Consider the following 22,326-nt stretch of genomic DNA (forward strand, 5'->3'; position numbering starts at 1 on the left):
CAGACAATATGCCAAACCCCCTTTGATTCAGAAATAAAGTTATTTAGAGGGACAAAAAATCTAAACGTTCCTTCCCCTCCCCCTGCTAGTTCATTGTGTCACTCAGAATGAGGGTGATACTTGCTATTGGGCTGGCTAAAAAGTTTGTTTGGTTAGTGAATACATTGTTCAATAAAGTTCTTTGTGAAAATGAAAAATGCCTTTTATTTTTACTTAAAACCAAAGGAACTTTTTGGCCAACCCAATACTATTGAGTCCAGTCCATCTGATCACCATACCTTCTCAGTTGTGTCACCTAAGGATCTTCCTTACACCCTCCTCTGCACCTTCTCTCTACCAACCAAATCCATCTTTCATATTACAGGTTATAATTATTTCCTAAAATATATATCTGACCATGTCACTTTCCTACTTAAAATCATTTAGTGGAACCTGATCACCTATGGTTTTGAACTCATCAGAATGAACTGCCTGCATCTACAAAACTGTTATGTCAAAATTCCACAGTTCCCCCTAATGCTCAGTGCCTTTTATATCTGATTTGTTAATGTTGGGTATATCCTAAACACTAAGCACACTTCATAAATCCACATATGTGTCATTTTATTTATTCATTCACTCACTGAATATTTCTTAGGTACCTTCAGTGTGTACAGAGAAATGGTGGGACAGGGTATAGAACAATGAATAAGGTAGTCAGTCTCTGGCCTCAAGAAACTAGGTAATCAAGCAGGTACTTTCCCCCCTGACTGAGTTAAATGCTTCTCTTCTGGCTTCCCATAGCATCCTAAGCATGCCTTTATCTTAACTCTCCTCAAAATAGAGAAATATCCTGTTTACTTTCATGTAATCCTAATATACCATGAGCTCCTTGAGGGCGTATAAACATTATTTGCATCTTCATCCCCAGCACATGACTTGGTTTTATGAAGTCTGTCGAATTTAGAAGTGCCTATATCATGTTTTGAAGTTATATAATAATTGCAGTCTGCATAAAAAGTATGGATTATAAAACAAGAGGACATAGGTAGGATTTCACATTAAAAACCAGAATTAATATAAAATTTGAAAAACCTTAGAGAATAATAAAAGTATAAATTATACTGGAGAAGAGAAAACTATACTAAGGATCTGTCACAAACATGCACACACACACAAACACAATAAGATCAGAGAGAAATAATGTGACACATAGATAACATTAAGGAATGGAGATGAAATAACTGGAATATAAACTACACTAGGAATCTAGGGGTCTACCCTGGTGGCACAGTGGTTGAGAATCCGCCTGCCAATGTGGGGGACATGGGTTTGATCCCCGGTCCAGGAAAACCCCACGTGCCTTGGAGTAACTAAACCCTTGAGCCACAATTACTGAGACTGTGCTCTAGGGCCCACGAGCCACAACTACTGAATCCCGTGTGCACTAGAGCCCATGCTGCAACTACTGAGCCCACGTGCCGCAACTACTGAAGCCCACGTGCCTAGAGCCCATGCTCTGCAACAAGAGAAGCCACCGCAATGAGAAGCCCACACACCAAAACGAAGAGTAGCCCCCGCCACAACTAGAGAAAGCCCACGCACAGAAATGAAGACCTAACACAACCAAAATAATAAATAAGATAAAATAAAAAAAGAATCTAGTCATTACGTGACCAACTTGAAGTATGGAGATGAAGTGTTAGAGGATGGATGAATGCTGATGAGAAAAAAGTGGTGTATCATCAGTGAGAGAAAAATAATGATAATTTAGCATAGAAAATTAAGGATAAGAAATGATTACATGAAAACATAGAAACTTGAATTTGATTGAGAAATACAAAAGAGGAAGATATTAAAAAGAAAAAGGACTTTTCATTTATATGTTTAAGTTAATTATGGACAAAAGCTAGTCAAGAGTATCTGTGATAAGGAAACAGAATGGCTGGTGACTACATACCATTTGGGTTTTAATGGGATAGAAAGTTATTAAAAGTAAAGCTAGAGGGGAGCAGCATTAAAGTCAGCATAAACAAGGAGTGGATTTTATGCAGGCAGAAGTGTTGGAGCATCTTATGGATCATCAGGTTGTACACAGCTGCAGGGATGTGTAGCATTAAGATTTCAGATAGGAGGAAAGAGCCCTGAAGCCAGTGAGAGATCGAGAAGACAGAAGGCATGCACACAGGAACCAGTCAGTCCAAGGTCAAGGAAACACGTTGGGAAATGGCAGCTGAGTCAGGTAACTTGGAGAACTGAGGCAGGTAACAGGCTTCTAGGAGGATTCGACAGGGAGCATTTGGCTGCAGGGAGAAAGAAAAATTGTATCATCTGCTCACCCTTGGATGATGCTTGGATTTTGAATTTTATAATTGCTACTGAGTATAAAGGAAAAGAAGAAGCCTCTGTGGGTAAGGAAACATTTGTTACTTCCAAGGCAAAATGCACCTGAATAAGTAAGAAAGGGATTAAAAGAATAGCCAACAATATGGTTAGAAGAAACTGCACATAAAATAACACAGGCCATACAAACAGCAAGGGCAGAACTTCTACTTGTGTCAAATAATGATTACACAAGGTTAGAACTAGTATGAAGATGCAGTTTTACCTACCATCAGTAATTACGCAGAAGAAAGAATAGATAATAGATATTACTCAAAAAGTAATACCACTGGGTTTCAAATATATCATCACCAACAATAAAAAATTATTTAAGGTTTTAAAACCCAAAACCTCTCACTCATGTATGAGGATATCAGTTAATTAATAAAAAGCTGTCAAATAATAGAAAATGGCTTTTGTCTATCTTCCTATTGTCATCAATTTGAAAATCTATGAGGAAATGGATAGGAGAGATACTGAATCTCAGCATGTAGCCTCTAGTAGAGAGTTAGAGGATGCACATGAGAATGTGAAAACAACTAGTAACATTTCAATGTGCAGACTGAATTATGCTGAATAGAAATTACAATGACAATAAAAGAGCCATGAGCCCATATGACAATATATACAATAAAGCTAAAGAAAAAGTGACAATTGTGATAATGAATGTGCTTTCCAAGGAGAATTAAACATTTTCTCAAGTGATTAAACTTCAAAAAATTAATTACTTCTTTAATATTTTATATTTACCTACTATTCTTAAAATACCCCTGGGAACAACTTTAATTGTTATGTGTAGGAATTTAGAAAATACATGGTATCATTTTTGTATACAATTTGGGTTTATTCTCCTTTGAAAAACAACTTCTGTCTGACAATCAGCTTTCAGGCCTTTGTTCAGGGGAAGCTGCATTATCACATTGAAACCCAAAGGTCAGACATCTGTGAAACATTGTGTTAAAAGACAAGAAGCTGAGGCAGAAAAATTCTCTCTGCTTCATCTCAATATAAATTGCAGATCAAACAGTGTTCTAGATTGACATTGGCCATCCAATCTGAAATGAACTGTATTATATTTAACATCTAAAATGTCATACTGGGCATTGCATATGGTTTTAATTTTCAACTGCCCAGCCTTGTACTTGGTATTTGTACTTTCCAAATGTGCTTTTTGACCTTCATATGATAGGATTTTATACCTAGGAATGAACAAGCAAAAGCTTTGTTAAATTCATTGCAGCCATTGATTGCTTATTTGCTTATTCATTTATTTAAAATATAGCTTATTTTGTGAGTAAATGATAAAAATATAATTTTAACTAATTCATTTTTAACAGGTGGTAACTTAAAAAGAAAAATACTTTTAGCATTCTGTGCAATGGGGAATATTTGAAAGTGGAAACTTGAAAACCATTTCTCAGCAGACCCAAGAATTAACAAATATAATTCTAATAATTACCGTATATTTGGTGTCTATGCCACATATTTTATATTGAGTTTTTAAGCCTTGCAATACAGTTGTTTTAAATGTTCTCAATTTTGTAATTCTCTGGAAAGAGCAGTTTACTATGAAGATAAAATAAAATCCCTTACAGAAGTTCATTTTGAAAAAGCAAAAATTTTTAAAGGAAGAATGTTTTATCTCTTGCCCTTCACCTCAGGTTTTTCCAGATTCCTTTCCAGTATCTGTCCACCTAAAAGTAATGTTAAGGGGAAAAAAATGTTTGGAGCTCCTATCAATATAAATGAAAATTAACCAAAGGAAAAAACTTTATGTAGAAGTGATAAGCACGGAAGACGAAGTACAGGTGACTGAATAAAAGGCAATGTACAATAAAGTTAAAGAATGAGCTTTGGAGTCATGCTAGCATTAGAGAATCAAGCTTACCAATTATTAGTTTTGTCAAGTTGGAACAATTAACTTCTCTGAGCCCCAATTCCTTCATCTGTAAGATGAGTTTGACAATGCTTACTTCAGAAAACTGTTCTAAGAAATATATTAGCTAATGCCTAAAAGCAGACAATACAATGTAAAATCAATAACAGGTATTCTTTTCCTACTAAAATCATTTTTAAAATGAGCCATATTTATTGTCCTGCAATCGGAATATAAATATCTTTCTCACTGTTGTATCTGAATAGATTGTATCTGAATAGAATTTTCTACCAAAAGGAATAAATCAGGTATCCCTGAAGAATTGGTTGATTTAGGTGTGGGTCAGAACATGTACAAGATGTTCCTACAACATCTTGTAAAACCAGATAACCAAAATGATATCAAAGGTTACTAGGGTCATGTCAAAAAAGTTTCAGAGACCAAATTTGAAGAGCCTCTCCTAGGATACAATTGAGACAATTAGACCATCAGTTAGAATGATAATGGCAATAACTAAAATTCATCAAACATATTTACATCTATGTGTACATGATGATATTGAAACAAAGCCAAAACCAACAAATTAAAGAAACAGACCAAAATGAAATAGAAAAGCTCATTAGTCACTATTAGAGAATGATAGTTAACTAACTTATTGTGTTAAAAATTGAGTTATAAAGGGGAAGAATCAAGAGTTTATCTTTCCTTAGTATAAAAAGTGTTCCTCAGTGCAAATAAATAATTGATAGGAAAGTTATTTTTTATAAAAGTATGCCAATTACTTTTTAAGTTAAGAAATGATAGAAATAGAATACCATTATTATCCAACTTCTAACAATGTAATGGCTCCTAGAAAAGATCATCAATGGCTGTTAATACCTCATAAAGACAACCAGACACCATGTAGTGCCTGATAGAAACGTCCACCACCTAAGAAATGTTCTTGCCAAAAAAATGGACCTGACTGTTTAAATCTAATTTAATTTTTTCCCAGAAATATATAAGACAATGTAACGTGTTTTCAAGAAATATGACTAGCCCTCCCGTTTGCTGTGTCTTCCACTATGATTTAACAGAAGAACTTGGGAGTCATGGCATGTGGGATGAGAGTCTGCCTGTCATTTATTAAAAACAGAAAATTTTGAGCAGGCTGCAACTTATATGAGCTACAGTTTCCTCTAAGAAAGTAACTGAACTCTTAGCCACCCCCTGTATTATGAAACGTTAGGAAAATTAGAGGAGAAAAGTGTGAGCAGAGAGTGATATTCTGTTAACTCAGTTAGAGAAAATCACAGACTAAAAAACAGAGGGAAAGTGATGCTTAGTTATTAAAACTGCACTGCCTACAGTTTGGATTTAATAACCTGGTAGATGTAACCACATTTGAAAAATGTTCAATATTTCCATGGAGTTTAGAGGTTTAAAAACACTTTCTCATTCATTTCCCCAGCTGATCATCACAAAAGCTCATTAAATATCAAAAAAGTCATAATTTCTTCTTTTTACAGATGAGAAACCTGAAGCTCAAATGTTAAGTAATTAGCCCAATACTCACTCACAAAACTATATTTCAAATTTTTCCATTTAATTCATTTATGCATTCATTTATTTAATTAGCACAAATTTACTTAGTATTTTTCATGTTCCAGGAAGTGTACTAGATATTAGGTATACAGTGGTGAGCAAAAAAGACAAGGTAATCTGCCTTCATAGGATTTATCTCATATTCTAGAGGGAGACATGAACAGGACAAATGTAAACAGGCAAATACAAAAAATTTATAATTTGCAAACATAAATTATTTTCAAATAAAAAAAGTGCTATACAAATAGCTTAAGAAAGACTTTGTAAAGGTCTTCTGTTGAGACTGAAGAGATAAAGAGGAGCCAGTCAAGTGAGGAATGAGAAGAGTGCTCCAGGCAGGAGGAACATCATGTTTCAAAGCCTCTCACCTCCTATTTACTAGTCTAGCCCGGCAGTATTAGTGGCACTGTGTGTGTGTCTGTTGTGTGTTTATGCGGGGCAGGGTAGGTTGGGGAATCTTCCCCCTCTCTATCATAGGTCTCACTTCCTGGGACCATAGCATTTTAGCTAAGTTTACTGTGAAGCTTTTCATGAGACTATAAAGCGGGAGAGACTGAAAGGGAGAAAGGTGAAAATGGTCATGTCTAATACTCTTGTATACATGGTCAGGAAATCTTGGCTCCAGGAAACTTCCACTTGCACTTGGATTTTCTAGACCAAACTGCCTAGACTGAAGAGACAGGGGCCACGTCAGTAATATTTTCCATATATGGTGGCTCAATTCCATCTTGCAAAATGTGACACTCCCTAAGTTCTTTTAATTATGGCAACAATACCTCTGTGAAGTATTGATACCTCTGTGAGGTTTCCTGATAAGCAGATTTTTCTCTCTCTCTTCTCGTAAAAACTGTATTTTGCATTAATGAAACCTATTAGACTGTTCATAAAAATCACTGAAAACCTGTATAAGTTCTCTGAGGTTTCTTTCACTATATAACAGTTTCCTCCACCCTTGCCACAGGAAAGATATTAAGGCGTTTTGTGTGAAAGTGTGAGGAATGGAAAAATGAAAAGAGCTGCTCAAAAAAAGCTGCCTCCTTCTCATGGCAGTCAAACAATCAACATTTCCACAAGTGTTTTATCTCAAAGGAAGTTATATCTAAGGAAACAAAGAGAAATTTACTAAAATGATTATGTGTTTCCAGTAAGCCTCATCTCCAACTGCAGCTAAATGTAGCTGGTTGGAATTATAAGCACATCAGTATTTTATATATTACTGAGATTGATTTTGAGATTTGAAACTCTAGTGTGGTAAACCTGGGGGAAACGACTAGAGGCAATCATAGATGGGACAAGTACCTCTTATTCATTGCATACAAATAGTTTTACATACAGACCCTCAAATCTGGTGACTGAAAAATGGATTTGGCTAATTCCAGAATAAGAGACTAGCCTCAGAATGATTATGTTGAAGACTCCTAGAACAGAAAAATGTTAAATAGTAAAATGTTATAGTCAACAAGCAGTTTCTAACACAAATCTAGAAGTTGGAAGGATCTGTGCTTCTCCCTCTGCCTAGAAACTTCTGCCTCTTAGTCATATGTCTTGTCATATGTCTTGTCTAACAAATATTTACTCATCTTTCAAGAAACAGTTTTAGTATCACCCATATTTTGGCAATAAAAATATTTCTTACAATTATTTGAACAAAGAGCCAGTGATAGTTAATTTTATGTTTTAACTTGGAGGGTGTTTTTGGATGAGAAACATTTAAATCGGTGATTTTTGAGTAAGCAGATCACCCTCCATAATTTGGGTGGGCCTCATCTAATCAGCAGAATGACTGAATAGAACAAAAAGACTGGCCTGCTAGACTGCCTTTGACTTGATCCCGAACATGGCTATCCGGGGATAGAACTAGAACTGCACCATCGATTCTCCTGAGTCTTCAGCTTCTCAGCCCATCCTGCAGATTTTGTACTTCCCTGCCTCCATAATTATGTGACATGGAGACACGCTAACAAAAGAATACTAATCATGCTCTTTGTAAACATGGGCAAAATAAATGGGATGGACTGAGACATCATCTCTCTTTTTTTATTATCAGTAATATTAGTATAGTACTATATTGGAACTTATCTTCTTATTATTATGTTAGGGCAATTTTTATGTCAATTTTTTATATTTTTCATCATTTTTTTCCTATTTCTGTAACATTTTCAAATAACTATGAGTTTGTGTTAATTTAAATTTGCAATTAAATAACCCTTGTATAATGCTAACTCTGACATTTATTACTATAGGAATTACTTCCCATATATGACAGGATATGATAGGATATGTATACACATACACACATACACACACGAATGGATACATTTATAACCCACAAAATAGGGGTCAACTATTCAATATGGATTTATTAACATTCTTAGTATGAACCTGACACTTTATGAGGTTCTACTGGTTAGGATTACAGTTGGTTGTGAGTAGCAAAGATTTGAAAAGTAGCACCTTAGCCAAAATAGACATTAATTCTTCTATAAAAGAAAAGGAACTAAAAATTTGATAGTTCAGAGTGAGTACTGTCAGGATAGCAGGCTTATTTTCTCTTGTTCCCTGGAAGAGCCTCCACATAATCCAGGATGGCTATTAGAGCTTTAGCCATCACATCAACATTCTAATCAACAGGTAAAAGGGATAGTTCCTCTTCCCTTTTAAGAAAGTTTTATGGGACAATAAAAAAATTTCTATTTACACTTCAACAGCCAACCACTGCAAGAGATGTTATGAAATATATCCTTTTATTGTGGTGGCAATGTCTCCAGTATTTTGTTTAGTTAAGTAAAAAGCAGAGAGATGATACCAAGAGGAATCCAGTAGTTTCTGCCATACCACTGGGAGAATCCATAATAAATTCCTTACCATTTTTTTTATTGGAGTATAGTTGCTTTACAATGTTGTGTTAGTTTCTGTGTAGCTGTACAGTGAAGTGAATCAGGTATACGTATACATATATCCCCTTCCTCTTGGCCCTCCCTCCCACCCCCATCCCCCATCCCATCTATCTAGGTCAACACAGAACACCTAGCTGAGCTCCCTGTGCTATGAAACAGGTTCCCACTATTTTACACATGGTAGTGGATATAGGTCAATCCTAAACCCTCAATTCGTCCCACCCTTCCCTTCCCCCATTGTGTCCACATATTACAGAGGAACTCAAATCTAGTTAAGAAGTCAAAATTATAATGTATGAATCTACTTTAAAAGTTAAAGTATAAATCTTGTAATATGGATCATGAGGGATGGAGGACTTCAAGAAATAAAGAGCAGCCTGACATGAAACAGAAACCACAAAATTTAGGCCCTAAGTAAATATTTGTTGAATGACTGAATTAGCAATCCAAGGGATATTCTCAATATCGGTGCTGAAAGTAAGTCCAGCTCAATGTGATACAAATCTGTGAAAAAACATAGATCAGCAATTCATCTTAATGCACTGAATCATCTTTAGTATGAGAATTCTGGCTCTCAGAACTACCAGAGTCCTTAAAAGAACATCTAGTGTAATCCCTTACCTTTAGTAAAGAATTATGATTCTCATTTTAGAGGTAAGAACCAGAGATTTCAAGTGACTCAGATATGGGAACACAGCTCAAGTCATCACTTGAGATCTAGAATATCTGGTTGTTTTTTCCATTTTATTGCTTATTCAGCGAGTTATATTTTCCATTTCATTGTTTATTCAGATGTGTTAACCCTATTTGGGAACTTTGAGGAATAGTTACATACTAAATAGACATTAAAGTTGTATTAATCACATCCTTTTTGAAGTGTGTGTGCTATCTTTTCTAAGAGGGAATAATGATCAGCTATTAATTAGTAAGAAACTTCCTAATGAACAAAATCCTTCCTTTTCCCATATACAATATTATCTCTATTTGACAAAGCTTATAGCATCTCTAGAGACAAGTCCAACAGCCCAACATGTGGGAAAATAAATACACCTCATTAATCTTCATTATAGATCCGTGAGAGAGGTTACTATTGGCATAAATTGCATGTAGGGTGAAAACTTGTAAAAAAATTAGAGGTGAAGTAAGGACTCAGAAGCCTTTTTCTCTTTGTCTCTGTTCTTACTTTCAGGAAGAGTAAGAGACAAAACTATGGAGAGCAAAAGAAAAGATAAACAAAATTATATCATGCACAGTGTTCATATTTTTGAAAATGTCCAAAGTTTACTTATGACCTACCCAGCAGAGTTAACTCATTATCCATGTTCCTTTGTGTTGATGGCTTTATTTTTTACAGATGACTGGTAATTACAGTGTTAATTGAAGGACCAATCACTAGTTTTTCCTGAGCTTTTCACTGATATAATGGGAATAATTTATTTTGAACACATATAATAAAATTGCTTTAGCACAAAGGTGAAAATTAGGAGCACTATAAATTTTACTTGATGTTGCTTTGCCAGTAGACAAACTTTTCAGCAGACAGTTTTGTACTGTCCTGTTCAAGTTCTACAGCAATTCCACTGAAGTTTCAGGATGTGTTTCTCATTGCACTCACTAGGTACCATCATGAAATTTTAAAGAGGAAACACTATCAGAATAGACAATAAATGAAGAAGAATAACATTATCAGTTGTTAGAGTCTAAAGTTCTTTAAAGGTCATTGAGCCTGTTTCCTTCCCTTCATACTTGAAGGCATTTCAGCCTGTGGAGGTGCAGCTCATTCAAAATCATGTAGCTGGGTAAAGGTGGATCCAAGCCTAGATACCAGTCTCTTAATTATGTATCCAGTTCTCTTTCTTGTTAAGGAAAAAATCTATTTAATTTAAAAAACACTAAGAAGATCACCAAAAATATCAGTAGAAGGACTACCCCCCTACTTTTCATTCCTTACAAGAAAAGTTTGATTTGTCCAGAAGCAGATGACCTTCTTCACCTGTTATTTGAATTCCAATATACTTTACCCTTGTTTTTTCTTCACTCTTCTTATATTTTCATTGTGTTTCTATTAACCTAGGAACCTACAATTATGATAGGTCAGAATGTGACTCACTCTCAAAAAACATACAAGACAGATATGGCAGAGACATAATTTCATTAGTGGAAAGTGAAGAATTACATACTGAAGTTCAGCTTGAAAATTGTTCAAGAGAAAGAAATGCCCACATTCACTCCTCATCCTATATGTTCACTAATTTTTGGATAATTACATTCATTTTGCACACTTAGATACATTTTCATGAGAAACATAGTAAAGTTTCATAAGTATTAAATGTACCATTACATATATTTTAAAATTTAAATTATAATATGTTCTGATTTGTTTTTGCTATTTAAATAAATCCTTTACATGTAGAAATATACATCCAATTGCTCTTCCTTCTTCCCTATTGAGGAACTGAATGCGTGTGTATTTAATAAAAAGAAGAACTGATTTAGTAGAGGAAATTTTTAAATTCAAGTTAAAATTCAGTTTGAAACCAAAAACTATTCTTTGTCTATATTATTGTTCACTTTTAATGTCCTTCCATGATCCATTTCTCTCGACAAGGCAGTAACATAAAAGCATTCCAATTATCTATAACAGAAAATGCAATTTCATTCCCAAAGAACAAATAAAGCATGATACTAAAAGGTCGCAGGAAGAATAAAACTGACCCAACCAATTATTAAATAGTTAAAGAAATGTGGCCTTCAGAGCTATGGTTAGATAATAGTAGATGGTTCAAAGTTATGGAATCACATTCTGTTTCAAATTGATAAAGTATACGTATTGGTCAACTCGGACTGCCATAGCAAAGCACCACAGACTTGGGTGGCTAAAACAACAGAAATTTATTTCTCATAGTTCTGGAACCTGGAAATCTAAGATTAAGGTACCAGCAAGATTGTTTTTTGTGATGCCTCTTTCCTGGGCTCCAGAAAGTCACCTTCTTGCTATGTCCTCACATGGCCTTTTCTCCGAATGTGACACTCCTCGTGTCTCTTCCTATAAGGAGAGCAGTCCTACTGGATCAGGGCCAAACTTTATGACCTCATTTAACCTTAATTACCTACTTAAAGGCCATATCTCCAGATAGTCATATAGGGGGGTTAGGGCTTAACATATAAATCTGGGGGAGACACAATGGAGTCCATAACAGTATGAACTTCAAAAACCATTATAAAGTATTGTATACTATGGATCAATAGCAGTGATTACAATTTGCATTTGGAGCCAGAAACCTTGGACTATCCATATGCCATGTTATTTTTATCGTCCATCCTCCCATCTATTTTAATGGCTATATCTCTGTCCAGGATTGCCATGGCATTCTGTGTATATGAATAGTATAATGTGAAGCAATCTGAACTGTTCTTTTTTAAAATATTTATTTATTTATTTATTTTATTTTTATGGCTGCATTGGGTCTTAGTTGTGGCACACGGGATTGTCCTTGAGACATGTGGGATCTTTCGTTGCAGTGCACAGGCTTCTCTCTAGTTATGGTGTGCAGGCTCCAGAGCACGTGGGCTCTGTAGTTTGTAGCATGTGGGCTCTCTAGTTGAGGTACAGGAGCTCAGTAGTTGTGGTGCGCGGGATCAGTTGCCGCATGGCATGTGGGATCTTAGTTCCCCGACAAGGAATAGAAACCTCGTCCCCTGCATTGGAAGGTGGGTTCTTTACCACTGGACCACCAGGGAAGTCCCCTGAACTGTTCTTATTGTCTAATTGATATGCAGATAATAACATTAGTATCTACAATTAAGAACTCACTACATGCCAAGCAGTCTGCTAATTTATTTATATGTATTATCTTATTTAATCCTCCTAACAAGTCCATTAATTCTATGAAGTAGAATTATTTTCAGTAATTTACATAAGAAAACATAATACTTAGAGAAGTTAAATCCTTTGTCAAAAGTACCACCTCTGCCTCCCTAAGGCCTATGCACCTGTTAGAGTTTGCCCAAACCCTAATTCTTTGCTTAAGCCCTCAACTCCTATTTAACTGATAAAGACCCAAAATGTAAAGCTCAGTTTCTTTAGGATCAGCTACTTACTTGTTGTTAAAGCCATCATAAGTTAAGTCAAGCATTGCAGTTTAAATTCTCTTGCCCAGATGCAGCAATTAAAAGTCAAATATGCATGGTGTGACATATTCCTCTACAAGCATTAATAGTACTCTCTCCATCCACTAAAATTTAAAAGCCAAGCCACAGGCCATGGACAAATGGACTCCTCAAGTACTACATGTGTGCTTCTTCCCCAAATGTGATTTTTATCCCCTAAAACTACAGAGCTCCCCTATTTTGCAGGTTTAGGGCATAGAACCATAGACCAGATGGCATGGAGGTCACTCCATGAGCAAGTTCATTCTTACTGGGAGGAAGTGAGAGGGAGGGGCAGGGACAAATCTTCTCTGTTTTTTCCTTCCAAATTCACCAATCAATTGATACTCCTACCTCCTCTAGAGTGGAGTATGTAAGAAGCAGAAAGAAACCAGTAGTGCTCACAGGAAGGCATTTACTCTTCAAAATCCTGCCTCAATAGTAATTATAAGTTACAGACTTATTTATATAACTGCTGAAATTTGATTTAACCAGAATTATGAAGAAATTCCATTAGAGAGATGCGGACGGGGATATGTCATTGTGTGTGTGTGTGCGCATGCAATTTCAGGTCAGGTCATACAAGAGAATTGCACCCTCATCTGCCATAAATGGATATCGGATGATATTGAAAATAGAAAACTCAATTTTAAGCATATTTTATATATATGAAAGGAAACAGAAGAAATAGCTGAAGAGTTCAAAGTAGTTGCTTCAAAGTAGCATAATTCAGGGGTGGGGCAAAGTAGTTGCTAGGAAAATATCTTTTTTATTTTTTAAGATTTGTAGTATTATTTGATATATATATATATAGCTTTGACATAAATTTTAAATACCATGGAATAATAACAAAAGAAATATCAAATCTTTGTCTGTCATTTTAACACCTAATTTAGCCAAGAAAACAAAAGAAAAGGGAAGAAGGAAGGAAATAAAGTAATTCAAAAACAACTGGTTCTGGTAGCAGGTAGAAACTTATGGTCAAGATTAAGACAATGACATTGCATCTCTGTAGGTGCTTTTTTATAAGGAGAAAACAGAAAATGTTGCAGCATAAATATTTTCAAAATACATTTTTAGAGATCCATGCCAGCTCTCAAGTTCTCTAGAGCTGCACTGTCCAATATGGTAACCATTAGCTACATGTAGCTATTTAAAATTAAATTTAAAATAATAAAATTTTAATAAAATTTTAAATTCTATCCCTCACATTAGCCACATTTCATATGCTCCAAAGCCACATATGGCTTATGGCAATCTTTTTAGATAGCAGAAATAAACATTTCCATTATTGCATAAATATCTATTTGAAAGCACTGCTCTAGGCCTTGCTGTTTATACGCTGAATTTGCACAAGACTATACCCTGAAACCCACTATCTTGAAGAGAAATAAACAAACCTGCCAAGATATCAATGTCTTTATAAAACCAAATATTTTTATATCATTTAGAAACAAGTTTGATATTCTAGCCCTGAACTGGGATGACTTCATTCAGATTCTAAAGGTATTTGTTAAGCACTAATTGTGTGCCAGGCAGTGTGCTGGATACTAAGAAAACAATGTTACTCAAGATGCTCAAAATCCAGATGAGTAACATCAGCAAAATGATGGAATAGGAAGCCCCAGACCTCAGTGCACTACAGAAACATCAACATACAGCCCCCAAAGCTTCTATGACAACTCCAGAAATCAGTTAGGAAGATGAAGCACCCAGGCAAGCTCAAATCCAAGAACAGCCACAATGAAACAGGTAAGAAAAGCTGTTTAATTCCAACCATGCTCCCAAAGCTAGCATAGTTTGCAACTGGGAGGAAAAGTCCAATTGCAGCTTCTCCTTTGGGAAGGAAAGAGAAAGGGAGAATGTACATTCAAAGTTCTAGATTGTGGGGGGACTACTTTCTGTCTCACCTGACTCGGCACTGACAGGGAATTGGCATACCTTGAGTGTCAGGGGGCTGCAGAGAACAAAAGAGAATTCAGCAGGTTGTGGCAGCACTAGAGAAGTGGTAAAACTGCAGACAAAACAGCCACCATTCACCATGATCAGGAGTAAGCACCCAGTTTGTGTCTTCCCCCTAGAGAGAGAAAAAAAAGAGTAGAGCATAAGTCCAATGTTCTTGCTTTTGCGGGTGCAGTCTGAGAGACTGCTTTCTGTCTCATCTGATGTGGAACGCTGACAGAACAGTTATGCTTTGGACACTTGGTGGGTGCACAGAGCTTGGTGGTTTCAGGCAGAGCCAGAGAAAAGCAGCAAACCTTTCTAATTGGGAAATCACATTCACAAGCCCAGAGAAGGTACATGCTCAGAAAAAGTTGGAAAGACCTCCAAAAATCTGTAGCTGTGTTGATGGGTAAAAGTCTTTCCTTGAATGAAGCCAGTCCATAAGACTGGAAGAGGTGTCTATTTTTTTCAACTGTGTGAATCCCAACACAAAGTTACAAGGCACATGAAGAAACAGGGAAATATGGCCCAATTCAAAGGAATAAAATACATCTCCAGAAACTGACCCTAAAGAAAGTAGCACAGTATTGTTAACTATATTCACATTGTTGTAAAGCAGACCTCTAGAACTTATTCACCTTCATTAAATGAATCTTCATACCCATTGACCAACTCCCAATTTCCTCCTCTCCCCAGCCCTGGGCAACCAACATTCTACTTTTTGTTTCTAAGAGATTGATCACTTTATTGATTTCATATAAGGTATCTAAAGTTAGATTTCAGGTTATATGTTTTTACCACAATTAAAAAAAAGGAATTAAAAAAAAAAAGATGTTCAGGATCCATCCGGGCTTTGAATAATTAAATAAGACTATACACTACTGTTCAAAAGAATGTGATAAGAGCTATTATAGGACAGTATAGAGTGATAAGGGAGAATAGAAGAGAAGCACTTAGCTAACGTCTAAGGCTGTCAGGATCATCACAAAAGGCCTTCCAGAAGAACTGGTATCAAAGCTAGGGATGAAAAACTAGTGGCACTTTCCACACAAACATGCAAGTTTAGAAGATGAGGTAGTATTTGTTTCAGTCAAATGGAAGAGGATGTAAGAAAGGTTAAGGGCAACAGAAATCATGTTTTAATTTGTAGTGGGGAAGTATGGGGTACAAGGAATGGTGAAGTGATAAGGAGAGAATGAAGAGAAAAATCTTAGTAAGAAGTTGTAATCAGGGACTGTGTCACGTAGGGACTAGTAAAATATTTAAAGAGTATGGTCTCCCAAGCATTCATCTAATAGACTGTAATTTTCATATTTGTTTTAGTCACACCATGAACAATACTCTCCACATCATACACAGTGTGTTGAATGTATTAAATATTCAATAAGTATGCACTGAAAGACAATAAAGTAATGTATATATATGCTTGGATTTGCATTTTAGAAAGTTCTACTTACATTTGGAAAAAGGGACTGTAAAAGGCTATCATAATATTAATTCTGAACAGTCTTTGTACTTGCATCTGAAAAGAACAACCATAATGTCATATATATTATGAAGCATACTATATACCTGTTAAGGCTAATGTATATATCTATAACTATAGCTAAATGTCTACATGCATGTGTGTGTATAAAATATGTTTATGATGTTAGCATAATAGTATTTTAATGATGCATTTATATATTTCTCCTCTGTTGACAGTTTTATTCTCACTTCCAAAATTTGTGTAACACTCTTATATATAAGACTATTAGAGAGTTGGGGCCAAGAGAGTAAACATATGCACCCTCAGCACATTCTTAGTTACTTCTTGCATAATAAGTTTAGGTGCTAATGGTATATCAAGAAGGCAGAGTTATCAGTTAAATGAAATATCTATTAGCCTGGGAACAGAAGTTCCAACAAAAGCACAGACTGCATTAACAGTTGGATGGGCATTATCCATGATACGTTGTCCTTGGTGTTCAAAGATAATAGCTAGTGGATGGTTTTCTTTCAATATGTGAACATATATGGAAAACCACAAGTGTGTGACCAGCTCCTCGCAGGTGAAAGTTCTATTGAGCCCTTCATTTTTGGTACCTCAACCCCTTTGACTCATGCCCTACATATGCCATGGATTGAGAAAATGTACAGAATCTGCTATTGTTTTACACCAATTCAATTGACTTGTTGCTGTTTCCCACTACTGCACAGCTGTATAAAAGGGTTTGCATGCTGCCTCAAGGGTCACAACTATAAGCTTTATAGCAAATGATTTTTAGGTACAGCATCAATTGTGACTTTCAGAAAAACTGTTTGAGAGCCACAGCATACAAGACTGGAAGGGATGACAAATTTTAAGAAAAGCCTTTAATTTTATAAATAAGAAAACATGTTTATAGAAATTAAATTGATAGGCAATAATGTTACATTGGTCAGTTACACAATTGAGGCTGGTGTTCTTTCCAATATTTAATGTTGTTATTAAAGTAGTACATTGACAAAAGCATTCTTCCTTTCCTTTCCTTTTCTTTTTTCTTAATTTATTCTTTATATATATATATATATATATATATATATATATATATATATATATATGTTTCTGATTTATAACAAAGTAAATCAGTGATACATATACATCTGTTCCCACATCCCTTCCCTCTTGCGTCTCCCTCCCTCCCACCCTCCGTATCCTACCCCTTCAGGTGGTCACAAAGCACCGAGCTAATCTCCCTGTGCTATGCGGCTGCTTCCCACTATCTATCTACCTTACGTTTGGTACTGTATATATGTCCATGCCTCTCTTTCGCCTTGCCACAGCTTACCCTTCCCCCTCCCCATATCCTCAAGTCCATTCTCAAGTAGGTCTGTGTCTTTATTCCTGTTTTACCCCTAGGTTCTTCATGACATTTTTTATAAAATTGCATATATATGTGTTAGCATACGGTATTTATCTTTCTCTTTCTGACTTACTTCACTCTGTATGACAGACTCTAGGTCTATCCACCTCATTACAAATAGCTCAGTTTCGTTTCTTTTTATGGCTGAGTAATATTCCATTGTATATATGTGCCACATCTTCTTTATCCATTCATCCGATGATGGACACTTAGGTTGTTTCCAGCTCTGGGCTATTGTGAATAGAGCTGCAATGAACATTTTGGTCCATGTCTCTTTTGGAATTATGGTTTTCTCAGGGTATATGCCCAGTAGTGGGATTACGGGGTAATATGGTAGTTCTATTTTTAGTTTTTTAAGGAACCTCCATACTGTTCTCCATAGTGGCTGTACCAATTCACATTCCCGCCAGCAGTGCAAGAGTGTTCCCTTTTCTCCACACCCTCTCCAGCATTTATTTTTTCTAGATTTCTTGATGATGGCCATTCTGACTGGTGTGAGATATCTCATTGTAGTTTTGATTTGCATTTCTCTAATGATTAATGATGTTGAGCATTCTTTCATGTGTTCGTTGGCAGTCTGTATATCTTCTTTGGAGAAATGCCTATTTAAGTCTTCTACCCATTTTTGGATTGGGTATTTTTTTGCTATTGAGCTGCATGAGCTGTATATAAATTTTGGAGATTAGTCCTTTGTCAGTTGCTTCATTTGCAAATATTTTCTCCCATTCTGAGGGTTGTCTTTTGGTCTTGTTTATGGTTTCCTTTGCTGTGCAAAAGCTTTGAAGTTTCATTAGGTCCCATTTGTTTATCTTTGTTTTTATTTCCATTTCTCTAGGAGGTGGGTCCAAAAGGATCTTGCTGTGATTTATGTCATAGAGTGTTTGGCCTACATTTTCCTCTAAGAGTTTGATAGTTTCTGGCCTTACATTTAGGTCTTTAATCCATTTTGAGCTTATTTTTGTGTATGGTGTTAGGGAATAATCTAAGCTCATACTTTTACATGTCCCTGTCCAGGTTTCCAGCAATACTTATTGAAGAGGCTGTCCTTTCTCCACTATACATTCCTGCCTCCTTTATCAAAGATAAGGTGACCATATGTGTGTGGGTTTATCTCTGGGCTTTCTATCCTGTTCCATTGATCTATCTTTCTGTTTTTGTGCCAGTACCACACTGTCTTGATTACTGTAGATTTGTAGTATAGTCTGAAGTCAGGGAGCCTGATTCCTCCAGCTCCGGTTTTTGTCCTCAAGATTGCTTTGGCTATTCGGGGTCTTTTGTTTTTCCAAACAAATTTTGAATTTTTTTGTTCTAGTTCTGTGAAAAATGCCAGTGGTAGTTTGATAGGGATTGCATCTGTAGATTGCTTTGGGTAGTAGAGTCATTTTCACAATATTGATTCTTCCAATCCAGGAGCATGGTATATCTCTCCATCTATTTGTATCATCTTTAATTTCTTTCATCAGTGTCTTATAATTTTCTGCATACAGGTCTTTTGTCTCCTTAGGTAGGTTTATTCCTAGATATTTTATTCTTTTTGTTGCAATGGTAAATGGGAGTGTTTTCCAAATTTCACTTTCAGATTTTTTCATCATTAGTGTATAGGAATGCCAGAGATTTCTGTGCATTAATTTTGTATCCTGCTACTTTACCAAATTCATTGATTAGCTCTAGTAGTTTTCTGGTAGCATCTTTAGGATTCTCTATGTATAGTATCATGTCATCTGCAAACAGTGACAGCTTTACTTCTTCTTTTCCAATTTGGATTCCTTTTATTTCCTTTTCTTCTCTGATTGCTGTGGCTAAAACTTCCAAAACTAACTCTTATTCAGAGTGGTGAGAGTGGGCAGTCTTGTCTTGTTCCTGATCTTAGTGGAAATGGTTTCAGTTTTTCACCATTGAGGATGATATTGGCTGTGGGTTTGTCATATATGGCCTTTATTATGTTGAGGAAAGTTCCCTCTATGCCTACTTTCTGCAGGGTTTTTATCATAAATGGGTGTTGAATTTTGTCAAAAGCTTTCTCTGCATCTATTGAGATGATCATATGGTTTTTCTTCTTCAATTTGTTAATATGGTGTATCACATTGATTGATTTGCATATATTGAAGAATCCTTGCATTCCTGGAATAAACCCCACTTGATCATGCTGTATGATCCTTTTAATGTGCTGTTGGATTCTGTTTGCTAGTATTTTGTCGAGGATTTTTGCATCTATCTTCATAACTGATATTGGCCTGTAGTTTTCTTTCTTTGTGACATCCTTGCCTGGTTTTGGTATCAAGGTGATGGTGGCCTCGTAGAATGAGTTTGGGAGTGCTCCTCCCTCTGTTATATTTTGGAAGAGTTAGAGAAGGATAGGTGTTAGCTCCTCTCTAAATGTTTGATAGAATTCGCCTGTGAAGCCATCTGGTCCTGGGCTTTTGTTTGTTGGAAGACTTTTAATCACAGTTTCAATTTCAGTGCTTGTGATTGGTCTGTTCATATTTTCTATTTCTTCCTGATTCAGTCTTGGCATGTTGTGCATTTCTAAGAATTTGTCCATTTCTTCCAGGTTGTCCATTTTATTGGCATAGAGTTGCTTGTAGTAATCTCTCATGATCTTTTGTATTTCTGCAGTGTCAGTTTTTACTTCTCCTTTTTCATTTCTATTGATTTGAGTCTTCTCCCTTTTTTTCTTGATGAGTCTGGCTAATGGTTTATCAATTTTGTTTATCTTATCAAAGAACCAGCTTTTAGTTTTATTGATCTTTGTTATCATTTCCTTCATTTCTTTTTCATTTATTTCTGATCTGATCTTTATGATTTCTTTCTTCCTCTAACTTTGGGGATTTTTTTTGTTCTTCTTTCTCTAATTGCTTTAGGTGCAGGGTCAGGTTGTTTACTCGAGATGTTTCTTGTTTCTTAAGGTGGGATTGTATTGCTATAAACTTCCCCCTTAGAGCTGCTTTTGCTGCGTCCCATAGGTTTTGGGTTGTCGTGTCTCCATTGTCATTTGTTTCTAGGTATTTTTTGATTTCCTCTTTGATTTCTTCAGTGATCACTTCGTTATTGAGTATTGTTTAGCCTCCATGTGTTTGTATTTTTTACAGATCTTTTCCTGTAATTGATGTCTAGTCTCATAGCATTGTGGTCAGAAAAGATACATGATACAATTTCAATTTTCTTAAATTTACCAAGGCTTGATTTGGGACCCAAGATATAATCTATCCTGGAGAATGTTCCATGAGCACTTGAGAAAAATGTGTATTCTGTTGTTTTTGGATGGAATGTCCTATAAATATCAATTAAGTCCATCTTGTTTAATGTATCATTTAAAGCTTGTGTTTCCTTATTTATTTTCATTTTGGATGATCTGTCCATTGGTGAAAGTGGGGTGTTAAAGTCCCCTAATATGAGTTTGTTACTGTCAATTTCCCCTTTTATGGCTGTTAGTATTTGCCTTATGTAATGAGGAGCTCCTATGTTGGGTGCATAAATATTTACAATTGTTATGTCTTCTTCTTGGATCGATCCCTTGATCATTATGTAGTGTCCTTCTTTGTCTCTTCTAATAGTCTTTACTTTAAAGTCTATTTTGCCTGATATAAGAATTGCTACTCCAGCTTTCTTTTGATTTCCATTTGCATGGAATATCTTTTTCCATCCCCTTACTTTCAGTCTGTATGTGTCTCTAGGTCTGAAGTGGGTCTCTTGTAGACAGCATATATATGGGTTTTGTTTTTGTATCCATTCAGCCACTCTGTGTCTTTTGGTGGGAACATTTAGTCCATTTACATTTAAGGTAATAATTGATACGTATGTTCCTATTCCCATTTCCTTAATTGTTTTGGGTTCGTTATTGTAGGTATTTTCCTTCTGTTGTGTTTCTTGCCTAGAGAAGTTCCTTTAGCATTTGTTGTAAAGCTGGTTTGGTGGTGCTGAACTCTCTCAGCTTTTGCTTGTCTGTAAACGTTTTAATTTCTCCATCAAATCTGAATGAGATCCTTGCTGGGTAGAGTAATCTTGGTTGCAGGTTTCTCTCCTTCACCACTTTAATTATGTCCTGCCACTCCCTTCTGGCTTGTAAAGTTTCTGCTGAGAGTTCAGCTGTTAACCTGATGGGGATTCCCTTGTGTGTTATTTGTTGTTTTTCCCTTGCTGCTTTTATATGATTTCTTTGTGTTTAATTTTTGACAGTTTGATTAATATGTGTCTTGGCGTATTTTTCCTTGGATTTATTCTGTATGGGACTCTCTGTGCCTCCTGGAGTTGATTAACTATTTCCTTTCCCATATTAGGGAAGTTTTCAACTGTAATCTCTTCAAATATTTTCTCAGTCCCTTTCTTTTTCTCTTCTTCTTCTGGAACCCCTATAATTCGAATGCTGGGGCGTTTAATGTTGTCCCAGAGGTCTCTGAGACTGTCCTCTGTTCTTTTCATTCTTTTTTATTTTGCTCTGCATCAGTTATTTCCACTATTTTATCTTCCACCTCACTTATCCGTTCTTCTGCCTCAGTTATTCTGCTATTTATCCCATCTAGAGTATTTTTCATTTCATTTATTGTGTTTTTAATTGATGCTTGATTCATCTTTAGTTCTTCTAGGTCCTTGTTAACTGTTTCTTGCATTTTGTCTATTCTATTTCCAAGAT

Source organism: Mesoplodon mirus (assembly GCF_964341445.2).
Source record: "Mesoplodon mirus genome assembly, chromosome: 2".
NCBI lineage: Eukaryota > Metazoa > Chordata > Mammalia > Artiodactyla > Ziphiidae > Mesoplodon > Mesoplodon mirus.